This window comes from Staurois parvus, unplaced genomic scaffold (genome assembly GCF_062004578.1).
Source record: "Staurois parvus isolate SC_StPar_1 unplaced genomic scaffold, SC_StPar_1.0 ptg000569l, whole genome shotgun sequence".
NCBI classification, from domain to species: Eukaryota; Metazoa; Chordata; class Amphibia; order Anura; family Ranidae; genus Staurois; species Staurois parvus.
The window spans coordinates 560,290-576,600 of NW_028318365.1; the positions used below are offsets into that span (position 1 = coordinate 560,290).

General features: G+C 47.6%; 1 protein-coding gene and 1 long non-coding RNA gene across 2 annotated transcripts in view; one reads left to right on the plus strand and one right to left on the minus strand.

Moving 5' to 3' along the window:
* Nucleotides 1-16,311, minus strand: part of LOC149450631 (uncharacterized) — a 66,251-nt gene that overhangs the window by 36,219 nt on the left and 13,721 nt on the right. The gene's annotated exons all lie outside the window — the stretch shown is intronic.
* On the plus strand, nt 826-1,344 carry LOC149450634 (uncharacterized). The gene is made up of 3 exons (XR_016315233.1): nt 826-920; nt 1,007-1,130; nt 1,247-1,344. It is a non-coding gene; the product is annotated as an uncharacterized LOC149450634 (long non-coding RNA).

Sequence of the window (16,311 nt, forward strand, 5' to 3'; positions counted from 1 at the left end):
TTGTCTGCTATTTACACTCCGTTCCTCCGCACGTCACCTGATCACATGACAGCTTACTGCCACAGATTCCAGACAGATTTCTGGATGGTAAAGGTCAAAGTTCACTCTTCAGTTTAGGAGAGGTAGGACACACCCAGGAACAATGATTTGGTTTGTATGGAAGCCGCATATAGAGGACCCCTCAAATCTCCCCATCCAAATGTTCCTCCATCCAGAGTCTATATGTCCTATGACATCACACTGACCTCACCAGTACTCCTCCCAATGTCCCTCCATCCAGAGTCAGAGAATCCTATGACATCACACTGACCTCACAGCTCCTCCTCCCAATGTCCCTCCATCCAGAGTCAGAGAATCCTATGACATCACACTGACCTCACAGCCCCTCCTCCCAATGTCCCTCCATCCAGAGTCAGAGAATCCTATGACATCACACCGACCTCACAGCTCCTCCTCCCAATGTCCCTCCATCCAGAGTCAGAGAATCCTATGACATCACACTGACCTCACAGCTCCTCCTCCCAATGTCCCTCCATCTGATTTTTTCTGATGCTCTTAGGATGTGGGGCCCCTTGGTATCCTCACATGTAAAGTGGGACTGTTGGTCCTGCGTTGTATGTAATGACATCAGAATGCTGCAACAAGCCTATACCCTGCGTAGTGTGGGGGTCCTGTGGGGGGAATTATACCTCAGCCTGAAGTGGGGCTTTAATAAATGGAGACCTGAATGGAGAGGTGAGGAGGATTCTGGGAATATCATTTGATGTGACTCTTTGTGTTCAGATGTAGAGTTTTCCTCCTGTGAAGTCTGGAGATCATATGACATCACATTGCCTCCACCTCCCTCCCTGATAGAAGAGAGAAAGAAGAAGAAGATTCTAGAAGTCACCAGAGAGATCACTGAGCTGCTGACAGGAGAGGTGAGCGGTGCCGGGAATTCTGGGACATTCTCCAGTAACAGACAAGGGATGTGTCTGGATGGTGACTGTATCATTGTGTGTGTCAGGTTCCTATAAGGTGTCAGGGTGTCACTGTCTATTTCTCCATGGAGGAGTGGGAGTATTTAGAAGGACACAAGGATCTCTACAAGGACGTCATGATGGACAATCAGCCGCCCCTCACATCACCGGGTAAGAGGAGACTTTATTGTAAAGGAGAGAGCAGTACGGAGGATCCACCTAGATCCCCCATCATCTGATAAACACATAGAAACAATGGATTCAGTCAGTGTGTGTGTTTCCTACAGATGGATCCAGTCATGGGAACCCACCAGAGAGATGTCCCCGTCCTCTGTATTCCCGGGATTCCACACAGGAAGGTCACACCATCCCTCACCATCATCATGTAGATGATGACAATTATTGGTAGTTGTGATTTATACACAGCATGTTTGTTACAATGAATGTTTTATTATATCTTTCAGAGTGGAATCCTCGGGGATGATAATATTGATGTTAAAGAAGAGTATAAAGAGGAGGATGAGGAGTATGGAGTGATGGAGGAGTTTTCAGAAGGACACAAGGATATGATGGAGCCACCTAATACCAGGAACCCACCAGAGAGATGTCCCCGTCCTCTGTATTCCCGGGATTCCACACAGGGAGGTCACACCATCCCTCACCATTACAAGGTTGGTGGGGCGGAGAGCATGGAAATGGGACACTATATGGATTTTTTATGTGACCTTATATTTTACAGATGATATTTTCTCTCATTTCCTTGATTTAGAGTGGAGATCCAATCGATATAGAATTTGAGGTGAAAGCAGAAGAAGAAGAGGCGTATGTGAGGGATGATCAGCAGTCTATGGAGGAGGATGGAATAACGGGGACATTTATAGAGGAGGACACTCCTACAGAGATCAGCACAGGTGGGTCATGAACACTAAATCCATTCCTCCACCCATACTTGTCATGCTTCCCTTCACATTGATCCAGCACCAGGTTTTGCCTCCTGTCTGTGTTGCTCGGGTTCCTGCCTATCCCCCCTGAACCTAGGTATTATCAAGTCTTTGTACCCGTGTGTTAGTATTCCAGCAACGTGTCTTCATGTGGAAGCCGGACCCCTCTGGTTCCTGTGGTGTTCACTGCTGCTTGAGTATTCCCATATTCTGTGTGCTGTTTGATCCTGTCTTTTTTCTCAGTGTTTTCCCTCTGGCTGTGCAGTTATATTCCCTTTGGTTTCTGTCCGTGGATCCCCTCATTTCCTGTTGCTGTGTGTGTCCTTCTCAGCATTGTTTCCTGTTGTTTGCCTGCAGCCCTTTCCATCTTGCTGACTCTCTCTCTCTGCACCATTGCTCAGCATCCCTCCCTCTCCTGCACTTTACACGTGTTCCCTGCGTCCTCTCCCCCGGAGCCCCTTCCTAGGTTGCTGCAGTAGGTGACCTTGGTTCCTAGTATCCTGTGTGTACCGCGTGTCCTTCCAGCATGCTATTTGGTTGCACTTTGCCTGCACGGGTGTGTTAGAGAGCCGCAACCTGGGGGCTGCCATGCAGCACAACATCCACCCCTCCAGTGGCTCTGGTGAAGACCGGATGGCTCCTCAGATCCTGCGACTCTTGTGTGCGGTCACACTGCTCCTGTATATGTGAGGACCGGTACCCAGCTACACCTGTTTAGTTGTTTCCACTGGTCCACTATAGATCCTGAGGTTACAGTCCCAGGTGGTCTTCTCCTCTGATCGTGACAGTACTGCTCTCTGATTGGTCCAGAGTAGAGTAACCACTGCAATATCAGCACATGGGACACAATTTATGTATCTAGACTGCTTTTATATTGATTCTGGGGTTCAGCTGGCAGCAAAATGTTCATCTTCTTCATAGGTGTTGCTCTACCTAGGCACTTGGGGCATGTGTCTTGGGGTTCTTACCAATGGCCGGATCTAGCAAGATCTGCTTGTCTGCTGGCTGTGCCGGGTGGAGGGATATGTCTGTAGTGTCTCAGACCCAAGTCACTGAGTGCAGTCTCAGGAGATGGGAGGCAGCGGTGTGGGATCTCTGCAACTTGTCTACAGTAAACATTTAAACTCCCTCTAAATACCCATAATTTGATTCCTGACCCTTATACTGTATATTAAATAGTATATTGCATGTTACATATACCTGACCCCTGCACTATATACTGTATGTTGTACATTACATAGTCCTGACCCCTGCACTATATACTCCATGTTGTACATTACATACTCCTGACCCCTGCACTATATACTCCATGTTGTCCATTACATTCTCCTGACCCCTGCACTATATACTCTATGTTGTCCATTACATACTCCTGACCCCAGCACTATATACTCTGTTGTACATTACATACTCCTGACCCCTGCACTATATACTCTATGTTGTACATTACATACTCCTAACCCCTGCACTATATACTCCATGTTGCACATTACATACTCCTGACCCCTGCACTATATACTCTGTGTTGTACATTACATACTCCTGACCCCTGCACTATATACTCTATGTTGTACATTACATACTCCTGACCCCTGCACTATATACTCTATGTTGTACATTACATACTCCTGACCCCTGCACTATATACTCTATGTTGTACATTACATACTCCTGACCCCTGCACTATATACTCTGTTGTACATTACATACTCCTGACCCCTGCACTATATACTCTATGTTGTACATTACATACTCCTGACCTCTGCACTATATACTCTATGTTGTACATTCCATAGTCCTGACTTCTGCTCTCCCCCTCCCCCCACTGCTATATATACACATAATATGTCTTCTCCTCTGTTCCCCCCATTTCCTCCCAGCTGGACATTTTATATCGGATGATGAGATTGGAGCACAGACTTTTACATGGTGATAATAATGTGATAACATCCTCCAACTTTGGACCCTTAAACAGAAAGTGATAATGAGGGAGGAGTCAATACCCCAATGATGGTGGTCTTCAGGATCAGTCCAGTCTTCATCTTGGTTGTTCTCCCCCCATCCTCACTCTCTGACCTCTGGTGGGGCTCAGCCCCGCTGTTCTTCATGACTAAATCATGGACTAAATAAGGAAGTGCAGTACTTCTTGTGTTGGGAAGATGGCGATGAGTGATAGAGGGGGTGGGGACCCTCGTCCTATAATCCCCTCATCACTGTCCCTCCTATAAAAGACAGTTCTGGTTGTTTCCTCACTCTCTGACTAAGGTCCATGAATAAAGAAATGACCTGGTAGGAGATCAGAGGAGCCATTTCCTAGTTCCCGTGAGGGTGGAATTGTAAGCTCCTCAGAGACCAAGCTGCCTGATGTGGGCGGAGTCCTGGTTTGGGGGAACCAATCAGCTCCTGTCTAGTAATCCTCTTTGTCTTTGTATTTTAGTCCATGGCCGGGAGATGAGGAAAACCTCCGAGGATTGTCTCACTTTGTCTCCAGACTGGAAAGTAGAAGATGAGGACATCACACAGTATAGTCCAGGAGAAAACTCGGCTCCCTCCAATGTCCATCTGGCACCACCCAGTGTAGATGGACCATCGGATTCCTCGTATCCTGAGGAACCTCAGACTGTGCGGGACAGAGCCGGCACAGGGAAGAGGTTCTCCTGTACTGAGTGCGGGAAATGTTTTTCAGATAAGTCTAATCTTTACAGACATAAGAAATTGCACACTGGGGACAAGCCACATTCCTGTCCTCTGTGTGGGAAATGTTTTTCACAGAAGCCCCATCTTTACATACATCAGAGATCTCACACTGGGGAGAAGCCTTATTCCTGTTCTGAGTGCGGGAAATGTTTTTCACAGATGTCCCATCTTTACACACATCAGAGATTGCACACTGGACAGAAGCCGTATTCCTGTTCTGAGTGCGGGAAATTTTTTTCAGGGAGATCCGGCCTTAACACACATCAGAGATTTCATACAGGAGAAAATCCATATTCTTGTTCTGAGTGCGGGAAATGTTTTTTGCAGAAGTCTGATCTTTACAGACATCAGAGAACTCACATGGGGGAGAAGCCACATTCCTGTCCTGAGTGAGGGAAATGTTCCTCACGGAAGTCCTGTCTTCCTGTACATCAGGGGTCCCACACAATCCTGGAGGTGTATTAGTGCCTTGAGTGCGGGAAATGTCTTCTAGATGAATGTTGCTGGACATCCCAGCTCTCATGTGGGGAAGAAGCACACCCTGATATACACCTCAGATATACTCCATGGCTGATCTTCATCATGGAAGGAACAGTTCATAAGGAGATCAGAGGTCCCCAAAGACATGGATGAAGTGTGGGACCGGGTTGGCCATTGATAGCAGGAGAAGAATAAAAATGGAGTCATTACCTTTCATTGGCTGAGTACATTTTTTTAACATTCTTTATTGAGTTTTCTAAAGAGATATACAAAGAAGCAATATGTCTGGGGTGAAAGAGGAGATGAGCACCTCATACTTCTTGCCATGACTTCTGAATAAAAGATAAATCACAGTAACCAATGAAATAATTATAATCTCTCCAATAAAGAAAGAGGAAGGAATCTTCTGGCAGGAACTGACCTGGAGGTGTGACCGGGTGTGATACCTGATCAGAAAACATGGATGGACTCTCTCCTGAGACTTTGTTCCCAACTCCAATAAGTGAGAGGAGCAGAATGTCATAATGTTCCTAGATGTCATGATAAAGCCAAGGAAGTAAGGTTCGGCCATGAGTGCGCACAGACACATCAGGAGAGCAAAAGAATGACAACGTCATGAACCAGAAAACCAAGGTATACACGGCCTGATGGGGAGCAACACCTGTTATGTATGCGTGTCCTCAATGCGTGTTCCATACACGGCTGTCTGATCTCTACAATGTAACCACCTTCACCAACCCATCCATAGAAGTAAAAGAAGACAACATAGAGGATTGCTCCAAGGATGTAAGTGTTGCTGCAATAAAAGTGTCCCATCTATTATGGAAATGTCTGACTGAGGCTTGGTTGTTGAGCTCCATGTCTACCTTCCCTCTGTAAATCAGAAGACGTAGATCTTTTTCAGTGTCTGTGATAGTGGGGGACAAGGTGATAGTCCATTTCTTACGAATAGCCCTGTGGGCCACCAGTAAACATAATAATATCCACCGCAAGCTCCTGTGGGATTTGTGAATGTGGGTTTTCTGAGCTGAATGGAGAGTTGTAGCGGAGACGAAGAGTAGAAGAACAGGGTCCATGGGCCATGGGGAGTGAGCAGCCACAAACTCCTGATATGCAGGCTAACACTTGTTCCCAAAAGGTTGAGATGCGGGGGGGCCATTCCTGAAATCGGTGGAAGAGAGAGGGCGGTGCTCACTATATAGTGGATTTGTGGAGAGTTCTTGGTGGATAGAAATGGGATGATGGCCCCATGGAAGAGCTTACATTGAGACTCTCCAGGATTCATTCACCACAAGTCTTTGCACTTTGTTCTATCCTTCCAGTATGTTGCCCACCAGGTTCTCCCCCGGTATGACCTTGCTCCAAGATTTCACAGATGTGGGATGTAGCGGTTTAGTAAAGAGAGAGTGTAAAGGTTGATAGATGTCAGATATGGAGTATTTCCATTCCTGTAGGAAGCGATCCGATATGGAAGTTTGAAAACATTGTTGCTTGGCTGGGCAGCACCAGTTTATACAACCTGAGAGGTGTAGGTAGTAGAGAGAGGGATGGCTTGGCAGGGCATAAGTTGATGCAAGGGTTGGGAAAGATTTCAAAGTTCCTGATAGTTCAAATATGTGTCATACAGGGAGGCAACGCAGGAGAGCCCCTTAGAACTCCAAATGTTGAAAGCCACATATTGAACAGCTTCTGGAAACATTGGATTGCCTCTTATGGACAAATATGGGGAGACATGGGGTGACAGGCCCAGTTTTCTCTGTATGTCCCTCCATGTAAGAATCAGATCCCGTATCAGAAGGTTGTGTTGAATACTTGTGGGGAACAATTGTATTTTGCAATGCAGGAGTGCAGCTAAGTCATATGGTTGCCCCACTGCCAACTCCAAATCATAATTGGTGTATGAGGAAGCCTGAAGTATCCAATCTGTCCCTATACACAATAAACAGGCAAGGTCATACAATGGAATATTGGGAAAGTTTGCTCCATCTTTTTTTTTTTGCTCCCCCTGTTTAAGCAGGAACCAAATTGTTTGAAGAGGGTACAATAGGAGAGCAAAGCTCACCATTTTGAACAGGTGGCATCCCCCAAAAAGCGATAGGAGAAGGTACATCCATGTTTCCATCTCATTTCCTATTTTAGATATCAGTGGAGGGTAGCAATGATAGACCGAGGATGGCTCCTTCCCTATCGTAATGCCTGAATATGTGATCTGAACATTTGCTACATGAAAGAGAGACTGCTGGGCCCAGGGAGGGGTGTTGGTTTGAGAAAAGGAACGTATTTCACTCTTAGCAGAATTGATTTGAAGGCCAGAGCACTGTAGGCAGCTTGTGAAGACCTGATGGAGAATGTGAATATCTGCCACAGGATCCGCCATAAAATATATCATCGGCAAATAGGACTACACAGAGTTCTTCTTGACCTGTCTGAATCCCATGTATTGGGGCCCTGGAGGAAAGGTAACGGGAGAAAGGTTCCAGGGCAAGGTTGAAAAGAAGAGGTGAAGGGGGGGCAACCCTGGTGAGTACCCTTCGTGCAGCAATATTTCACCTGATATGAGACCTGCAGCTACCACCCTGGGTGCAGAATCCATACTGCTGAAAAGCCCATCAGAAGAACCAGAGCAAGCCAATGATAGCTGACATTATCCAAGACTTTTCCAGCATCCAATGTAATAATAGCTCGATCCTCAGACGGGTGTACCTTGCCTTGTTCCAGCACTGCAATAACTTTCCGAATGTTGGAAGCCACTGATCTACCATTAATAAAGCCAGCCTGGGCAGTATGGATAAGGGAGGGTAATATTGCAGCCAAGAGGGATGCTACTATTTCAGAGAGTATTTTAGTGTTCACATTTAGGAGGGATAGGAGTCGGTATGCCTCTGGTTCAGTTGGGTCCTTGCCCTTATTAGAAATCAGTTTTATATAGTCTTGGTGACCCATTGGAAGGTATGGGCCCCCCTCCCAAACCTCGTTATATACTGTCAGTAGCTGAGGGATGAAGAGAGTCCATCATATAAAATGCTGGTGTGTAGCCATCAGGACCAGGTGATTTCCCACTAGGTAAGCCTTTAATCACCTCAGACTCTTCCTTTAATAAAATAGGGGCATTTACAGATTGCAGGTGGGAGGGGCCAATAGTGAGTAAATGAAGCGAGTCTAGGAATTTTGTGGTCACCTCAAGGTCTTGGATCTAGATATAGAGTGGCACAAATATCTTCCAGTATTTTATTGGTTTCTTCTGAGGAGGAGACAAGGGTAGCAGAAGTATCCTTTAGGGAGGCTACATGAGTTGGTTGGAAAGACCCTTTGCTTACCCACCTTATCACCATATTTACACAATTGGGAATCAGCAGAGGAACCATTTATATGTTTACCCAGCCGAGTCCTTCCTGTGTTAGCGCCTCCACTCTGCTACCAAGCCGAGTCCTTCCTGTGTTAGCGCCTCCACTCTGCTACCCAGCCGAGTCCTTCCTGTGTTAGCGCCTCCACTCTGCTACCCAGCCACGTCCTTCCTGTGTTAGCGCCTCCACTCTGCTACCCAGCCGAGTCCTTCCTGTGTTAGCGCCTCCACTCTGCTACCCAGCCGAGTCCTTCCTGTGTTAGCGCCTCCACTCTGCTACCCAGCCAAGTCCTTCCTGTGTTAGCGCCTCCACTCTGCTACCCAGCCGAGTCCTTCCTGTGTTAGCGCCTCCACTCTGCTACCCAGCCAAGTCCTTCCTGTGTTAGCGCCTCCACTCTGCTACCCAGCCACGTCCTTCCTGTGTTAGCGCCTCCACTCTGCAAACCCCAGTAGATGTTCACCTGTCCTTCACTCCAGGCCAGGACCCCCAGAAATCCCCCCTGTACCCATCTCAGGCTCTCTCCTTCCAGTCACAGGGCTTTTCAGAGGACATCTGACGGAATGAGGACATGTTATTACCACCCCCACCACCTGATTTCACCCTACAATGACACCCTACCACATTGTAATTGTGGGCATTGTACGTAGTGGTGGTGTGGCCCCATTGAGCCCAGTGGGGGAGCTTGATAAGAGGTGCTGCTTGTCAGACTCTGCACCCCGAGGTAATATTGCTGCAGACACGGCCTGTTAATAGCCCCATCTGGCTGTTATTTTACAGTTTGAGAGCAGAAACACTGGCTAAGCTGTCCATTTTTACCACCCCCAAAACCCAACTGAAAGAGACCAATGTCATGAGCAGTGGTATCTAAAATAAATTGAATAACTCTAACGCTAACTATGGTGAAATGAAAAAAAAATTACAATTAAATACTGTAGCCGCTAGTGCACACAACCCATGTCTCAGTGCGGCAAATTATACATTCATAATGTGAAGTGAAAAAATGCTGCGCTACATGAAACAATGGCACAATCCTTATATAACCAAAAAACAAAGTGAAAAAATATAAAAAAAAAAAATATTAGATAAAATAGAAAAAAATATTAATATTGAAATTTAAAAAAAAAAATAAATAAATATATATATATATAAACAAAAAACACACAAAAAATAAAGAATAGTTTTAAGTATGAATCAAAAAAAAAGTCATTCAAAAAATCAAGTTCAATCAATAAAGTGTTCATTCAGTGAGCCCTCCTTTGGATAATGAAAAATATGTGCATCTGTCATCAATTCCCATGCAGAGACATCCTCCACCATAAATCTGCTCACCATCCTCCACCGTGTATCTGTTCACCATCCTCCACCATGTATCTGCTCACCATCCTCCACCATGTATCTGCTCACCATCCTCCACCCTGTATCTGCTCACCATCCTCCACCATGTATCTGCTCACCATCCTCCGCCATGTATCTGCTCACCATCCTCCGCCATGTATCTGCTCACCATCCTCCGCCATGTATCTGCTCACCATCCTCCGCCATGTTTCTGCTCCCCATCCTCCGCCATGTATCTGCTCACCATCCTCCACCATGTATCTGCTCACCATCCTCCACCATTTATCTGCTCACCATCCTCCACCGTGTATCTGCTCACCATCCTCCACCGTGTATCTGCTCACCATCCTCCACCGTGTATCTGCTCACCATCCTCCACCGTGTATCTGCTCACCATCCTCCACCATGTATCTGCTCACCATCCTCCCCCATGTATCTGCTCACCATCCTCCCCCATGTATCTGCTCACCATCCTTCACCATGTATCTGCTCACCATCCTCCACCATGTATCTGCTCACCATCCTCCACCATGAATCTGCTCACCATCCTCCACCATGTATCTGCTCACCATCCTCTACCATGTATCTGCTCACCAAGTGTTCATTCAGTGAGCCCTCCTTTGGATAATGAAAAATATGTGCATCTGTCATCAATTCCCGTGCAGAGACATCCTCCACCATATATCTGCTCACCATCCTCCACCATGTATCTGCTCACCATCCTCCACCATGTATCTGCTCACCATCCTCCACCATGTATCTGCTCACCATCCTCCACCATGTATCTGCTCACCATCCTCCACCATGTATCTGCTCACCATCCTCCACCATGAATCTGCTCACCATCCTCCACCATGTATCTGCTCACCATCCTCCACCATGTATCTGCTCACCATCCTCCACCATGTATCTGCTCACCATCCTCCACCATGTATCTGCTCACCATCCTCCGCCATGTATCTGCTCACCATCCTCCGCCATGTATCTGCTCACCATCCTCCGCCATGTATCTGCTCACCATCCTCCGCCATTTATCTGCTCACCATCCTCCACCGTGTATCTGCTCACCATCCTCCACCGTGTATCTGCTCACCATCCTCCACCGTGTATCTGCTCACCATCCTCCACCGTGTATCTGCTCACCATCCTCCCCCATGTATCTGCTCACCATCCTCCCCCATGTATCTGCTCACCATCCTTCACCATGTATCTGCTCACCATCCTCCACCATGAATCTGCTCACCATCCTCCACCATGAATCTGCTCACCATCCTCCACCATGTATCTGCTCACCATCCTCTACCATGTATCTGCTCACCAAGTGTTCATTCAGTGAGCCCTCCTTTGGATAATGAAAAATATGTGCATCTGTCATCAATTCCCGTGCAGAGACATCCTCCACCATATATCTGCTCACCATCCTTCACCATGTATCTGCTCACCATCCTCCACCATGAATCTGCTCACCATCCTCCACCATGAATCTGCTCACCATCCTCCACCATGTATCTGCTCACCATCCTCCACCATGTATCTGCTCACCATCCTCCACCATGTATCTGCTCACCATCCTCCACCATGTATCTGCTCACCATCCTCCACCATGAATCTGCTCACCATCCTCCACCGTGTATCTGCTCACCATCCTCCACCGTGTATCTGCTCACCATCCTCCACCGTGTATCTGCTCACCATCCTCCACCGTGTATCTGCTCACCATCCTCCCCCATGTATCTGCTCACCATCCTCCACCATGAATCTGCTCACCATCCTCCACCATGAATCTGCTCACCATCCTCCACCATGTATCTGCTCACCATCCTCTACCATGTATCTACTCACCAAGTGTTCATTCAGTGAGCCCTCCTTTGGATAATGAAAAATATGTGCATCTGTCATCAATTCCCGTACAGAGACATCCTCCACCATATATCTGCTCACCATCCTCCACCATGTATCTGCTCACCATCCTCCACCATATATCTGCTCACCATCCTCCACCATGTATCTGTTCACCATCCTCCACCATGTATCTGCTCACCATCCTCCACCATGTATCTGCTCACCATCCTCCACCATGAATCTGCTCACCATCCTCCACCATGTATCTGCTCACCATCCTCCACCATGAATCTGCTCACCATCCTCCACCATGTATCTGCTCACCATCCTCCACCATGTATCCGCTCACCATCCTCCACCATGTATCTGCTCACCATCCTCCACCATGAATCTGCTCACCATCCTCCACCATGTATCTGCTCACCATCCTCCACCATGTATCTGCTCACCATCCTCCACCATGGACCTGCTCACCATCCTCCACCATGTATCTGCTCACCATCATCCACCATGTATCTGCTCACCATCCTCCGCCATGTATCTGCTCACCATCCTCCACCATGTATCTGCTCACCATCCTCCACCATGTATCTGCTCACCATCCTCCACCATGAATCTGCTCACCATCCTCCACCATGTATCTGCTCACCATCCTCCACCATGTATCTGCTCACCATCCTCCACCGTGTATCTGCTCACCATCCTCCCCCGTGTATCTGCTCACCATCCTCCCCCATGTATCTGCTCACCATCCTTCACCATGTATCTGCTCACCATCCTCCACCATGAATCTGCTCACCATCCTCCACCATGAATCTGCTCACCATCCTCCACCATGTATCTGCTCACCATCCTCTACCATGTATCTGCTCACCAAGTGTTCATTCAGTGAGCCCTCCTTTGGATAATGAAAAATATGTGCATCTGTCATCAATTCCCGTGCAGAGACATCCTCCACCATATATCTGCTCACCATCCTCCACCATGTATCTGCTCACCATCCTCCACCATGTATCTGCTCACCATCCTCCACCATGTATCTGCTCACCATCCTCCACCATGTATCTGCTCACCATCCTCCACCATGAATCTGCTCACCATCCTCCACCATGAATCTGCTCACCATCCTCCACCATGTATCTGCTCACCATCCTCCACCATGTATCTGCTCACCATCCTCCACCATGAATCTGCTCACCATCCTCCACCGTGTATCTGCTCACCATCCTCCACCGTGTATCTGCTCACCATCCTCCACCGTGTATCTGCTCACCATCCTCCACCGTGTATCTGCTCACCATCCTCCCCCATGTATCTGCTCACCATCCTTCACCATGTATCTGCTCACCATCCTCCACCATGAATCTGCTCACCATCCTCCACCATGAATCTGCTCACCATCCTCCACCATGTATCTGCTCACCATCCTCTACCATGTATCTACTCACCAAGTGTTCATTCAGTGAGCCCTCCTTTGGATAATGAAAAATATGTGCATCTGTCATCAATTCCCGTGCAGAGACATCCTCCACCATATATCTGCTCACCATCCTCCACCATGTATCTGCTCACCATCCTCCACCATATATCTGCTCACCATCCTCCACCATGTATCTGTTCACCATCCTCCACCATGTATCTGCTCACCATCCTCCACCATGTATCTGCTCACCATCCTCCACCATGAATCTTCTCACCATCCTCCACCATGTATCTGCTCACCATCCTCCACCATGAATCTGCTCACCATCCTCCACCATGTATCTGCTCACCATCCTCCACCATGTATCTGCTCACCATCCTCCACCATGAATCTGCTCACCATCCTCCACCATGTATCTGCTCACCATCCTCCACCATGTATCCGCTCACCATCCTCCACCATGTATCTGCTCACCATCCTCCACCATGAATCCGCTCACCATCCTCCACCATGTATCTGCTCACCATCCTCCACCATGTATCTGCTCACCATCCTCCACCATGTATCTGCTCACCATCCTCCACCGTGTATCTGCTCACCATCCTCCCCCGTGTATCTGCTCACCATCCTCCCCCATGTATCTGCTCACCATCCTTCACCATGTATCTGCTCACCATCCTCCACCATGAATCTGCTCACCATCCTCCACCATGTATCTGCTCACCATCCTCTACCATGTATCTGCTCACCAAGTGTTCATTCAGTGAGCCCTCCTTTGGATAATGAAAAATATGTGCATCTGTCATCAATTCCCGTGCAGAGACATCCTCCACCATATATCTGCTCACCATCCTCCACCATGTATCTGCTCACCATCCTCCACCATGTATCTGCTCACCATCCTCCACCATGTATCCGCTCACCATCCTCCACCATGTATCTGCTCACCATCCTCCACCATGAATCTGCTCACCATCCTCCACCATGAATCTGCTCACCATCCTCCACCATGTATCTGCTCACCATCCTCCACCATGTATCTGCTCACCATCCTCCACCATGAATCTGCTCACCATCCTCCACCGTGTATCTGCTCACCATCCTCCACCGTGTATCTGCTCACCATCCTCCACCGTGTATCTGCTCACCATCCTCCACCGTGTATCTGCTCACCATCCTCCCCCATGTATCTGCTCACCATCCTTCACCATGTATCTGCTCACCATCCTCCACCATGAATCTGCTCACCATCCTCCACCATGAATCTGCTCACCATCCTCCACCATGTATCTGCTCACCATCCTCTACCATGTATCTACTCACCAAGTGTTCATTCAGTGAGCCCTCCTTTGGATAATGAAAAATATGTGCATCTGTCATCAATTCCCGTGCAGAGACATCCTCCACCATATATCTGCTCACCATCCTCCACCATGTATCTGCTCACCATCCTCCACCATATATCTGCTCACCATCCTCCACCATATATCTGCTCACCATCCTCCACCATGTATCTGTTCACCATCCTCCACCATGTATCTGCTCACCATCCTCCACCATGAATCTTCTCACCATCCTCCACCATGTATCTGCTCACCATCCTCCACCATGAATCTGCTCACCATCCTCCACCATGAATCTGCTCACCATCCTCCACCATGTATCTGCTCACCATCCTCCACCATGTATCTGCTCACCATCCTCCACCATGAATCTGCTCACCATCCTCCACCATGTATCTGCTCACCATCCTCCACCATGTATCTGCTCACCATCCTCCACCATGAATCTGCTCACCATCCTCCACCATGTATCTGCTCACCATCCTCCACCATGTATCTGCTCACCATCCTCCACCATGGACCTGCTCACCATCCTCCACCATGTATCTGCTCACCATCCTCCACCATGTATCTGCTCACCATCCTCCACCATGTATCTGCTCACGTCACGCAGTGTGACCGCACATTGTACAATGTTACGGTGTAGCTGCACTTTTTTTTTCTCATATGGACTCAGAAGATCAGCTTGCTGAATGAAGACTTCAAAGTAAGCTCCCTCCTGATAAGCATCTTTGTATCAGCCGTATTCCTCATTAATAAGAACTCCACATGGTGCTTTATCCTTTTATACTTTTATTCATCAATTACACATAAGAAATGCTCTCACGTTCCGGAGGTGTATATTGCACCAGGTATGAAGAACATCCAGTGATGTACTGATCAGACACAAGGTGGCAGTATCATCTCAGCAGCAGAGTCCTGCACATGCTCAGAACAGACACCATCCATCGGGGAGGAGTGTGCAGATGACGTCATGACGTTGCCATTCATCGGGACAGCGGTTGTAGTACTCTACAAACGGCTCTTGGAAGGACATTACAGCAGGCAATAGCATTCACTAAGGGGCCCCGTGCTTTGCCTTGCATCACATGACGGATGGTGTCTGTTCTGAGCATGTGCAGGACTCTGCTGCTGAGATGATACTGCCACCTTGTGTCTGATCAGTACATCACTGGATGTTCATCATACCTGGTGCAATATACACCTCCGGAACGTGAGAGCATTTCTTATGTGTAATTGATGAATAAAAGTATAAAAGGATAAAGCACCATGTGGAGTTCTTATTAATGAGGAATACGGCTGATACAAAGACGCTTATCAGGAGGGAGCTTACTTTGGAGTCTTCATTCAGCAAGCTGATCTTCTGAGTCCATATGGGACCAAAAGTGCAGTTAGACGGTAACATTGTATAATGTGTGATCACACTGCGTGAGGTGAGCAGATATATGGTGTAGGGTGGTGAGCAGATACATGGTGGAGGATGTTGAGCAGATACACGGTGGAGGATGGTGAGCGGATACATGGTGGAGGATGGTGAGCAGATATATGGTGGAGGATGGTGAGCAGATACATGGCGGAGGATGGTGAGCAGATACATGGCGGAGGATGGTGAGCAGATACATGGCGGAGGATGGTGAGCAGATACATGGTGGAGGATGGTGAGCAGATACATGGTGGAGGATGGTGAGCAGATACATGGTGGAGGATGGTGAGCAGATACATGGTGGAGGATGGTGAGCAGATACACGGCGGAGGATGGTGAGCAGATACACGGTGGAGGATGGTGAGCAGATACATGGTGGAGGATGTCTCTGCATGGGAATTGATGACAGATGCATATATTTTTCATTATCCAAAGGAGGGTTCACTGAATGAACACTATTGATTGAATTTGATTTTTTGAATGACTTTGTTTGATTCAAGCTTAAAAATATATTTAATTTTTTG